We start from the raw sequence: 12,616 nt of genomic DNA on the forward strand, positions 1-12,616 counted from the left end.
GCCAACTGACGTGCGTAGAATTTATGTCAGCAGCCTCCCTGCCTGGTCCACACACATCTCCCATGTGCTTTCTTTCCTTGGCGGCCTGCTAGATGTCAGTAACAAGAAATCATGCATTGAAGATGGCAGATTCTGTTGGTCTGAGGCCCTGAGACTGAGACAGAGCCTCACCCCACCACTGCCAACTGGGCTTTAATAATCAAGGAATAAATATCCACTGTAATAAGCCAGTGAGATACCAGAGTGTCTCTGATTTGAAATTTTCTTTAAGGCTAATATTTTACCATCTTTTATTTAAAAAAAAATAACACTCCGATCTGTAGGGAAAAACTTAAAAAAAAAGAAAGTGATCAGTATTCCTTCCTATAGTACTTCACCAGGAAGATGGTCACCAGAAGCCAAACGTTCACTGTGCAGCAGATTATACTAAGCAGAACCTCAGAACACTCTTGGATATGGGCTAGAAAGTGCATTTATGTTCCTTTGACTCTCAAAATGCTGCACTCACAGGGCTGCCACAGCCAGCAGGAACACAATCATCTAAGGAAGCCAAGAATGTCAGAGATTCGGACCTATAAAAGATGACTAGCAATATATCAAAACATCACCTTGATCCAATTGTTCAAGCAAAGATGTATTAGACAGAACAGCTGCCTTGGGCCTGCCGGAGATCAGCTGACGCAGACCTCCAGACCCTGACAAAAGAAGGCCATGGGACTGTATATCATCAACCTGAATATTTGCAAACGACATCTAAGAAGAGCTTCGCTTCTCCTGTTAGAAGCCGCTACCGGTTTGCCTCCTGTACCTTTGTGCTCACAGAGCCGGTGGCTTACGACACATTCAGAAGTCAGAATGTGGATAAGCCAAAGAAGTGTCTTTTTAAATATTTGAAATTTTCTATATATTATGGTGTTTTGACATCCTAAAAAATCTTTTCTTGCTGGAGAAAGTCTGCCCCTCTCGGTCTAGCCAAGTCTTCTGGAGAAGTCTACCCAGAGACAACAAAGGGCCCAGCCAGAAGCCTGCCTTTGATATGCAAACCAACCGACTCAGAGCTCTAGCCCTTCTGGCTGGTGTCCACACCCCAGGAAGCTATATTCCTGTGCCTTAATCATCCTTACTGCCCAAAGCCCATGGAAAGGATCCAAATGAGCCAGTCCTAAACTGCCCACCCTCCCTTGCTTTTCCCTCCAAAACCCCAATAAAGATCTCACCTAAAACTTCCCTCGTGGCCCTATGTGGTAAGTGGTGACGCCTGTCTCTAGCACACATGAGCATCATAAACTTCATTTCCCTGAGCCTCTCCTCTGCCTCCCCTTGTGACATACCTGACTGACCATTTCATCAAAGAATACAAACAAGGCAGCTAACATCATTCAAAAGCCCAGATGAAAGCCCACTCCCTCTAGAATGCCACCCCCACGTCTAACCCACAACTATATAGCAAGGGGAAAAAAAAATAACACTGACACCTATAAGCTCAGTGTGTATTATGCTTATAGTGACGTAAGTATCCATCTCGTAGCCCTCTTGCTACGATTGTGTGGAGATTCCTGAAGAAATTAAAAATAGAGCTTCCCTATGACCCTGCAATTGCACTGCTGGGTATTTACCCCAAAGATACAGATGTAGTGAAAAGAAGGGCCATTTGTACCCCAATGTTCATAGCAGCAATGGCCACGGTCGCCAAACTGTGGAAAGAACCAAGATGCCCTTCAACGGACGAATGGATAAGGAAGATGTGGTCCATATACACGATGGAGTATTGTGCCTCCATCAGAAAGGACGAATACCCAACTTTTGTAGCAACATGGACGGGAAGTAAGTATCCATCTCGTAGCCCTCTTGCAAGTGTCTTTGGAGCAGGGCCCATGCAGGTCTTACTCATCACTCCCTCCTCCACCTTTCCATAGCACTAGTCCTCTGTGCTTACTGCATTGGACATTGATTTGCAATTACTCAAATGGCTGATACATTTCAACTAGAGAGCGCGGTCACTCTAGTAAGCCGCGAATCTAAAGACGCCGGTGTGTTTGTAAACCCAATAAATAATTTGCTTGCTTTAAATTATGGAAATTTTCCACACAAATATCTCTCCTGATTAAACTGACTATATTTGTCAATTCTAGACTAATCAGAAGTATTTAATAACATACTTCTTTTGTATTTAATATCAAATGCCTGATTTGCCTGTTTTTTTCCCATTGAGGTAATCAACTGTGCACATAAATAGCTGTTTAGCCTTTCCCCCGTCATATATGTATATACATGTATGTATGTGTGTATATACATGTATGTATGTATGTATATACATGTATGTATGTATGCATATACATGTATGTATGTATATATGTATATATATACACACACATATATATATATAAAATATAAGAAAATCTCTCCTTTATTGTCTCTATTACAGCGTTGGTAACCTGTAAAGTGTTGCTAAACTCTCAACCCTTAGTTGTAGAAGAGCAAATTTTGCCACCCTAAAGATATGCCTTTGGGGCATATTATTTTAAGCGGGTAATTTATTTTTTATCTTTTTAATTTCTTTGCAATGTTGCAGAATTCATTGTTTATGCACCACACCACTGCTCCATACAATATGTGCCTTCCATAATACCTACCACCAGGCTTATCCCACCCTCCACCCCCAACCTCTCCAAAACCCTCAGATTGTTTTTCAGAGTCCGCAGTCTCTCATGATTCATCTCCCCCTCCAATCTCCCCCAACTCCCTTCTCCTCTCCATCTCCCCATGTCCTCCGTGTTATTTTTTATGCTTCACAAGTAACTGAAACCCTCTGATAACTGACTCTCTCTGCTTGACTTATTTCGCTCAGCATAATCTCTCCCAGTCCCGTCCACGTTGCTACAAAAGTTGGGTATTCGTCCTTTCTGATGGAGGCATAATACTCCATCGTGTATATGGACCACATCTTCCTTATCCATTCGTCCGTTGAAGGGCATCTTGGTTCTTTCCACAGTTTGGCTGTTGTGGCCATCGCTGATATGAACATTGGGGTACAGATGGCCCTTCTTTTCACTACATCTGTATCTTTGGGGTAAATACCCAGCAGTGCAATTGCAGGGTCATAGGGAAGCTCTGTTTTTGGTTTCTTGAGGAATCTCCACACTGTTCTCCAAAGCGGCTGCACCAACTTGCATTCCCACCAACAGTGGAAGAGGGTTCCCCTTTCTCCACATCCTCTCCAGCACATGTTGTTTCCTGTCTTATAATAAGCGGGTAATTTTTAAGAAATAGCAGACACAGCACAAATCCTGAAGACTGAGTAGAAGTTACCCCTTATATAGGGGACACTTACATGTATAAAGGAAATCTCCATATGTAAGGCTATATACTAGGAAGAGGGGAATGACCCAATTTCTAGAAACGACTTAAATCTGCATAACAGCCTACTCTTATTTACTGTGCTTTTTCTGGTCACCTCCCAGAACTGACTCCCCACCCCAACAACTTCTTTTGTCTTTACCTGGAGATGGTATTAAGGTGATGGCTTCAGCCATTTCAAGGAGTTACTCTGTTTTCTTGGGTCCCATCCATGTGTACAGGGCATATACAAGTCATTAAGCTTCTGTTCACTTTTCTCCTATTAATCTGTCTCATGTCAATTTCATTCCTATACTAGCCATAAGAATCTTGAAGGGTAAAGAAAAATTTTTCCTCTCCAAGACAGTCTTCCCTAAAACTCAGATAAGGATATTATGTCCATTTTACAGGTAGAAAAACTCAGGCTCAAAGAAGTTAACTATTCCATGTGGTAAGTAAATGACAGTATCAAGATCTGAACTCAATTTCACCCAGTTCCAAAATCCACTAGGCCAAGACTTCTACAGGAAGAAAACCAACCATACCTGTACCTGAGTGGTTTCTTTGTATGGAACAGGTCCTCTCCTTTAACAGTAGCAGCTGGAATAGCAGAGAACAGAGTCCAGCAGGCTGGAATTAACATGGGGCACTAAGTCTGATAAAGTGAGTAGATAGGGAAGGGACGTGAGCAGTCTCTAGGGAAAGCTAAAACGGTGAAAACTGGGAGACTTCCGGTTGTGGTGAACTGAACCACACATCGTTCCTTCCCAAACACCATAAAATTAGAATAAAAGACTAGATATAGAACACATGTACAAGACATGAAGAAAAGGAACATTCGCAAAACAAAATACACTCCTGTGGATTAAATATTAATAGGATAATGTTTTAAAGACCACAGAAATGTTGGAAGCTAAAGTTGCAACAATCTGATCTCCTTAACTACAGACTGGCTGACAAGGTAGGCCAAGGAGGAGGCTTGAAATTGTTCACCTTTAAATACAACAAAAGCACTGGGGGCGGGGGGGGGGGCGCCTGGGTTGCTCATTCGGTTAAGCGTCTGCCTTCAGCTCAGGTCATGCCCTCAGGGTCCTGGCATCAAGCCCTGCACTGGGCTCCCTGCTGCTGAGCAGGGAGTCTGCTTTTCCCTCTCCCTCTGATCCTCCTCCCTGCTTGTGCTCTTTGTGTCTCAAATATATAGATAAAATCTTCAAGAAATAAAAATTAAAAAAAAAAACAGCAGAAGCACTCAAGTAGTTGTCAAAACAAATATAGATAAAAGATGATCTCTCTTCTCCTGCTGCCTCCAACAGCTGGCTTTACCTTGACCAGCTCAGTCCAACCACTGTCTGAATGACTTAATCTTCATGAAGAACTTTGCAAGGCACAGAGCAGCAACCTCTGGCATCACTCGTTGTGTAGCCCAGGTAAAATACAAACCCATGCTCCTACAAACCTGTCCCTACAAAAAGGACACCCAAAATCTCAATATAATGCTAATTGAAGGAGAACATTGATATCGGTTTCAGTACAGCGTTGTTCTATCTGGAGTGCATGCTTTGGCCAGCAATACAACTGAACCTATGTTACAAAAAGATTGGGGGTCACAGAATTTGTCTTAGTCTGCAAAGGTTGCTATAACAGAAAACCATAGACTGAACAGCTTAGCAACAAACATTATTTCTCACAATTCTGGAGGCTGGGAAGTCCAAGATCCAGGTGCTGGCATGTTTGCTTCTTGGTGAGGTCTCCTTTTGTACCTTAAAGACAGTCACCTTCTTTTCTCACTGCATCTACACATGGCAGAGATAGAAAGTTCCCATATTTCTTCCTTAACTTGTAAGAGCACTAATCCTATCATTTGATCACCACCCTTATGACCTCAGCTTATTATAATTACAACCCAAAGGCCTAGCCTCCCAATATTGGGGAGCGGGGGCTTAAATACATGAATTTTGTGGAGACAGGAACTTGAAGTCCATAAGAGGGATCTCCTTCATTTACTCTATGCAGAGGCAAAGAAATCTCATCCTTTATTCTCCTTCTAGGATTGAGAACAGAAGAGGAATTTTTTTTACATTTATTTATTTATTTACTTAGTAATCTCTACAACCAAGGTGGGGCTTGAACTCATGGCCCCGAGATCAAGAGTCATATCCTCCTCTGACTAAGCCAGACAGGTACCTGGAAAACAGAAGACAAATTTATAGTCAAGACACTTTAATTTTAAGAGCTTGGGTTAGACTAAAATTATTTTTGGAGACTCTTCTATACTATATCTCATATGGATTATCTAATTCAAGAAAGATTTATTTCTCTCCCTTCTTAATGCAATTATAGCCAAGCTCTCAAATTAAAATGGATAAGAATATGGATAATGGTTCAAGAACTTAATGCTCTAGTGAGATTGTCTTCATTGATCTTGCTTTGCAATGTAATAATGGGAACAGACAACATACATAAGTGACCATACAGAAAGTTCGCACTGAGTCACGGGGTTCATACCAGTCTCTGGCTTCTCTCCTAAAATCCCAACCAGAGAGTAGATAGTCAGGAAGAGATGGTGGAAGTTATTTGTTGTTATTGTTGTTGTTGTTTGCTTATGGTAAGATACATTTTATATCTCTTAGAAAAATGAAAGTGAAAAGAAAAACTTCCACTTGGTGTCAACGCTGCCTTCCCTCTCTGTAAAGATGCTTCCCAAGGACCACAGCGGCTGCATTCAATCCTGGCCTGAACAGAGCCATCTGAGGGAAGAACTTACAGAATGAAAAGAGGAATAATAAAGATTTTATCTACCAACTTACATTTGCTGGAAATCCACTTTTCAAGGCTTCAGTATTCAAACACAGTTGGCCCTTATGGTACTGTCTTCCTCTAGAACATAGGAAATAAATGACTCCCTTTCATTTTTATTTGATTAGAATCAGATGTAATATTCAGAATATTTAACAATCAGTGTCCTACAAACATTGGACAATCCGAAAAGAGGCAGGCCCGAGGGCTGGACCTAGGTGGTAATGGATGTCCCTTGCTTTACTAGAACTTAATTCCTTAATTGCCAGATGGGAGAGAGGGGAGCAGTGAATGAGGAGGCTTGTCCTGCCCCTGGAAAGTGGCTGAATATAGCCCTAACTAAAAGTGAAAGTTAGACTACTTAAACTGACCTGGCTGACTTCAGCACAGCTAGACCATCCAGAACCACCATTACTACTGGTGGAGGGGAAGGCCATAGTGATAGCAGAAGTAGTAGTAATAACTGTAGTAGTAAAAAAGCAGCAACAGCAGCAATTCAGCTGCTAAAGCAATTAAGCAAGTAAGCCAGGCTTATCTTTATTATCAGGCTTATCTTTATTATATCTAATCATCAAAATAACTTGCCAGACAGGTATTATCTGTAGTCTGGAGATAAGGACACGGTGTCTCAGATACTTTAAGTAACTTGCTCCAACTCACACAGCTAATACATAACAAAGCCAAGACTGGGGCCTGGGACTCTCAAGCCCATGTTAGGTCTTTTATGCCATACTGGCAGTTCCTGCTATGAAAAAAAAAGAAATTAAAGGCTGATGTTAGCCTCCTGGAGGTTCACATTTCACAACAATTCTGACACGTGTTTATGCAACTTATAATTCTATAGTAAGCTTCTGCAGTGAAAAAGCAAAACGGTCGTTCACAGGAAAAGGTTTATCTACAAGGTCTAGTGCCTTTCACCAGTAGAATTTTAGAGAGCGGAAGTGTGATAAAACCATTGTTTTGGATGCTATGTCACTCTACTTTCTTTCACCCAAAGATGCAGGGTTCAACCACTTTAAGATGGCCAGAGTTCCTCTTTTGACTAACCTCTAGTAATTTTCACAAGAATGGTTAGATGGTGGACTTGGTTGACAGATATTTTGACCAAGTTTTTTCTCATAAATAATTCATGTCCATTGTGAAACTTTGGAAAACACAGAAAAATATAAAGACTGAGAATCACCCACAACCCCACTGCCCAAGGATAACCACAGTTGTCATTTTGATATGTTTTTTTCCAATATTTTTTGCTATGTACATATATAGAGACACACACAAATTGAGATCACTTATATATATATTTAAAAACTATTATATTATGAGCATTTTCTTATGCTCATTAAAAATTCTGAGAAACAAAATTTAAAGCTTTCTTAATACTCCAACATACAGATGAAGCATAATTTATTTAACCATTACCCTATCTTTGGAGAACAGCAGGCCTTGTCAGGAAATAAATGGTTATGTATATAACAGGACCCAAAATAAGTGCAGAAGATTAAGAACCCCATGTAATTCCTTGGTCTCTGCAAGCTAATAGAATCCAGGGAGGACAATCAAATGCAGTATTTTCAGCCCTTAGAAGGATCCATTCATATATGTAAATACATTTAGACTTTTTGCTGATGTGTTATGCTGAAAGGTGACCCCAGAGCAAAGTGTTTAGAACAGAGGCTTCTTACCAAAATGCGAGTCACTCTTGTTTATACAAGTGTCAGAAACCACTACCAGAGAATACAACTCATCAAACTCAACTGAGCCCATCAATAGCCAGCTTCTGTCTAAGAAAAGTAGATCAAGGTTTTATTCCCCAAATTCATTATATTAAACAAATATTAAAACGAGCTGAAATTATTGTCAGTTATTGCATTTGGTTATTTTTGTCCTCTAAAAGCAGGTCTTTCTGGCTCCAGAATGCATAAATGGTATGATGTTGCAGCTATGTACATAAAGAGGCACCCATTCTTCTCCAGATACATTATTTAAATTCAAAGAAAGGACTGCATTTCTTACCAGTGGCTTTGACTTTGGAGGATTTTGTGCTTACACATAGATCGGCTGGAATAGAAACAGACCAGCTCACTTAGGAAGCCGAAGAGAGCTGAGGGACTCTCCTTGAACAATGTTTTCAAAGGATGGTGAAAGAGAAACAGCCAGCAGCACACCAAAGTGTACTGTTGCCACTGGAAAGGAAATGCCCAGCCAAGGGCTACAGTTCCCAGTCCTTCTTGCATCTATGTTGGGCCATGTGACAAGTTCTGGCCAAAGCAATAAAAGCAGAAGTGAAATATGTACCACTTCTGGACTAAAGGTCAAGTATTCCATCCTTTCACCTTCTTTCCCTAATCCAGTAACCATAGGGACTCATAGTGAAGATGACAGCATCACAAGGTGGAAGGAAACTGAAGAGCTGCCCATGACAATGGACTTGCTGGGAAGACCAACACTAGATTTTGCATAAACAAGAAATAAATATTTATTGTGTTAAGCCATTGCCATTTGAAGATTGTTTGTTAATGACCTGATTTGGCAGAGACAGAGTATGGAAAAAAGTAAGTGTCGAGTACTTCTTCAAGATACAGAACATTCAGCCATAGTAATTTATTGCTAGGCACGTCTCCAAAGACAAGGGTAACTAAAGCAAAAATGAACAATTGAAACTTCATCAAGAAAAAAAAGCTTCTGCACAGCAAAAGAAATAGTCAACAATACTAAAAGGTAACCTACAGAATGGAAGTAGCCACTTATAAATGACATATCAGATAAGGGGCTAGTATCCACAGTCTATAAAGAACTTATCAGACTTAACACCCAAACACCAAAGAATCCAGTCAAGAAATGGACAGAATACGTGAACAGACATTTCTCTAAAGAAGACATCCAAGGGGCACCTGAGTGGCTCAGTGGGTTAAGCCTCTGCCTTCGGCTCAGGTCATGATCCCAGGGTCCTGGGATCAAGCCCCATGTCAGACTCTCTGCTCAGCGGGGAGCCTGCTTCCCTTCCTCTCTCTCTCTGCCTGCCTCTCTGCCTACTTGTGATCTCTGTCAAATATATAAAATCTTTAAAAAAAAAAAAAGAAGACATCCAAATGGCCAACAGACACATGAAAAAGTGTTCCACATAACTCAGCATCAGGGAAATGCAAATCAAAACCGCAATGAGATACCACCTCACACCAGTCAGATGGCTAAAATTAACAAGTCAGCAAATGACAGGTGTTGGCGAGGATGCAGAGAAAGGGGAAACCTCCTACATTGTTGGTGGGAATGCAAGCTGGTGCAGCCACTCTTTGAAACAGTACAGAGGGGGCACCTGAGTGGCTCAATGTGTTACACCTCTGCCTTCGGCTCAGGTCATGATCCCAGGGTCCTGGGATTAAGCCCAGCATCGGGCTCTCTGCTCAGAGGGAAGCCTGCTTCCCCCCTCCCCTCTCTCTGCCTGCCTCTCTGCCTACTTGTGATCTCTGTCTGTCAAATAAATAAATAAAAAGAAAAGAAAACAGTACGGAGCTACCCTACAACATAGCAATTGCACAACTAGGTATTTACCCCAACAACACAAATGTAGTGATCCAAAGGGGTACCTGCACCCCAATGTTTATAGCAGCAATGTCCACAATAGCCCAACTGTGGAAAGAGTCAAGACGTCCATTGACAGATGAATGGATAAAGAAGATGTGGTCCATAAATACAATGGAATATTACTCAGCCATCAGAAAGGATGAATATTTAACCATTTACATTGACATGGATGGAACTGGAGGGTATTATGCTGAGTGAAATAGGTCAATTAGAGAAAAACAAATACCATAGGATTTCACTCATATGTGGAATTTAAGAAACTAAACAGATGAACATGGAGGAAGGGAAGGGAAAATAAAATAAAATAGGAACAGAGAAGGAAGCAAACTAGAAGAGGATCTTAACTCTAGAAAACAAACTGAGGGTTGCTCAGGGGGAGACGGGTGGGAAGATGGGGTAATTGGGTGATGGGCATTAAAGAGGCCACGTAATGTGATGAGCACTCACTGGGTGTTATATGCAACTAATGAATTACTGAACTCTACATTTGAAACTAAAAACGTACTATATGCTGGCTAATAGAATTTGGAAGAAAGAAAGAGAGGAATAAAAAAGAGGAAAAAGAAAAAAAGATGGAGAACATTATTTCTCAATAAAATTTAGGGGGAAATATGGGGAACACTATGAATGGGGGATAAGGCAAGGAGTCAACAAAGTACCAAGGTTCAGAGAGTAAGTTGAAGTTCCAGAAAATCAAGGTGGTAGAAATCTAAAATCAAATTTCTTTTTTTTTTTAAGATTTTATTTATTTATTTGACAGAGAGAGAGATCACAAGTAGGCAGAGAGGCAGGCAGAGAGAGAGGAGGAAGCTCCGCGGAGCAGAGAGCCTGATGCGGGCCTCGATCCCAGGACCCTGAGATCATGACCTGAGCCGAAGGCAGTGGCTTAATCCACTGAGCCACCCAGGAACCCCTCAAATTTCTTTTTGATATGACACAGATTCTTGATTTGTTCTGTGGCCTACATGACTGGTGGAACAATAGTTACAAACATATATTTCTGTCAACAAACTGATTCTTTGGTATTCAAATCATTTCTGTTTCCCAAATAATCTTCCTTTTTGACTGATGACTCTTTGCTCTTGATTTTAGGTCACATTCCAATTTATTGGGTTCTCTTGAGATTTTGGTTACTGATGAAATAAAGGCATAAAAAGTAGTTTGAGATTTCATTACACAGATTAAAGATGTTAATGAAAACTTTTTGATCCTAAGCAAGATTACTCAAGGATTTTTAGTCAGCTATAGATTTTTCATAGCTCTGAAAACATTCACAGTGACAGAAAGCTGCACCAGTCTGTCAGTCTGTTTACTGATATCTTACGTGTTAAAGGCTCCTTGCATGGCTCTCCAATGGTGAAAAGGTGTTTAATTGCTATAAACTGTTAAGCCTTTGCCTTCTGCAACCCCACTCTGCTGGAATTGCTGAGCTTCATTTCTGTCCATGTATGTATCTATCCACTTATTAATCTACCCATCTACTTATAAATTTTAAGCTACCCAATTATCTATAAGATTTTTTCATTAATTAATTAATTCGACAGAGAGAGAGAAAGAGCACAAGCAGGGGAAGCAGCAGGCAGAGGGAGAGGGAGCAGGGAGCCTGACATGGGGCTTGATCCCAGAACTATGGGATCAGGACCTGAGCTGATGGCAGACACTCAAATGACTGAGCCACCCGGGTGCCCCATCTATAAATTTTTATCTCTCTATAAGTTCTAAGTGTGATCATGTATTAGGCAGGGAATATGCTAAACATTAAAACCAATCCTGACTAGGGTTCAGAGACTTCTAGGAGCTCTAGCTACGCCAAGAGATGGGAACAAGACTGTGTCTGGCTGCCCTCATATGATCCTAGGTGAGCCTGGTACATACTCTATTCACTGGTCTCTCAGTTCCTTATAATCTATGAGTATTATATCCTCAAAGCCTGGCTCAGAATCCAGCACACTGTAAAATACTTGACAAATGTGCACTGAGTAGAACAGTCAGTTCTGAAATACTTCGTCATAATTTTCTTAGAATTCTTTCTGAATTGGTAGCCTTTCTGCCTGGGCTTCTGTCCAGTTTCCCACCAGGACTCAATCTCACCTTTGGAAACCAGGTGTACCCCCCACTCTAGAACTGATCAGGCCTCTCCAACAGGACTTTAAACCCTGTTCTTAGTTGATCCATCTATTGCTTGAGGACCCTCTCCAAAAGAAACCAAAAGATATTATCTACTTGATTTAAAAGCATCACCCCATCCTGCCACATGTCCCCCTCCAAACCACATGTGCACATACGGGCTGGGATTCTGAAGATTTCCATATAACCTTTGGTCAAAGAAGAGTTCGCCCTACTCTAAGAGATGCTGCACTTGCCATTGTTAGATAGGCATGCCTTAGGAACATAGCCTATAACTCTGTCCTGTCTCTTAACTTCTACTATTTCCAATGATTCTCTCTCAATACCTGCTCACTACAGAGGCTCTAGAAAGTCCCTCAATATAGTCCCTTCATTCCCCTAAACCCAAGATATTGCCTAAAGCTAGCTGAATAAACCTTTCAAATGATTTCTGCTACTTATCAGAACTGAGGTTTGTTACATACAATTAACTAAAAACATAATTATAAACCATACATATAATTAGAAACTATCAAAAACAGAAATAGGAAAATACCATTTATATCAAAAAGAATAAAATACTCAGGAATAAATTTAACAAAGGAGGTGAAAAGACCTATATACTGAAAACTATAAGACACTGAGAAAGTAAAAACAGAAAAATAGTGGCAAGATATCTCATGCTCCTGAATTGGAAAATATTGTTAAAATGTTCATGTTATCCAAAGCAATCTACAGATTCAATGCAATCCCTATCAAAATTACAATGGCATATTTCACAGAACTAGAACAAATA

Source organism: Meles meles, chromosome X, assembly GCF_922984935.1.
Source record: "Meles meles chromosome X, mMelMel3.1 paternal haplotype, whole genome shotgun sequence".
Taxonomy (NCBI): Eukaryota; Metazoa; Chordata; class Mammalia; order Carnivora; family Mustelidae; genus Meles; species Meles meles.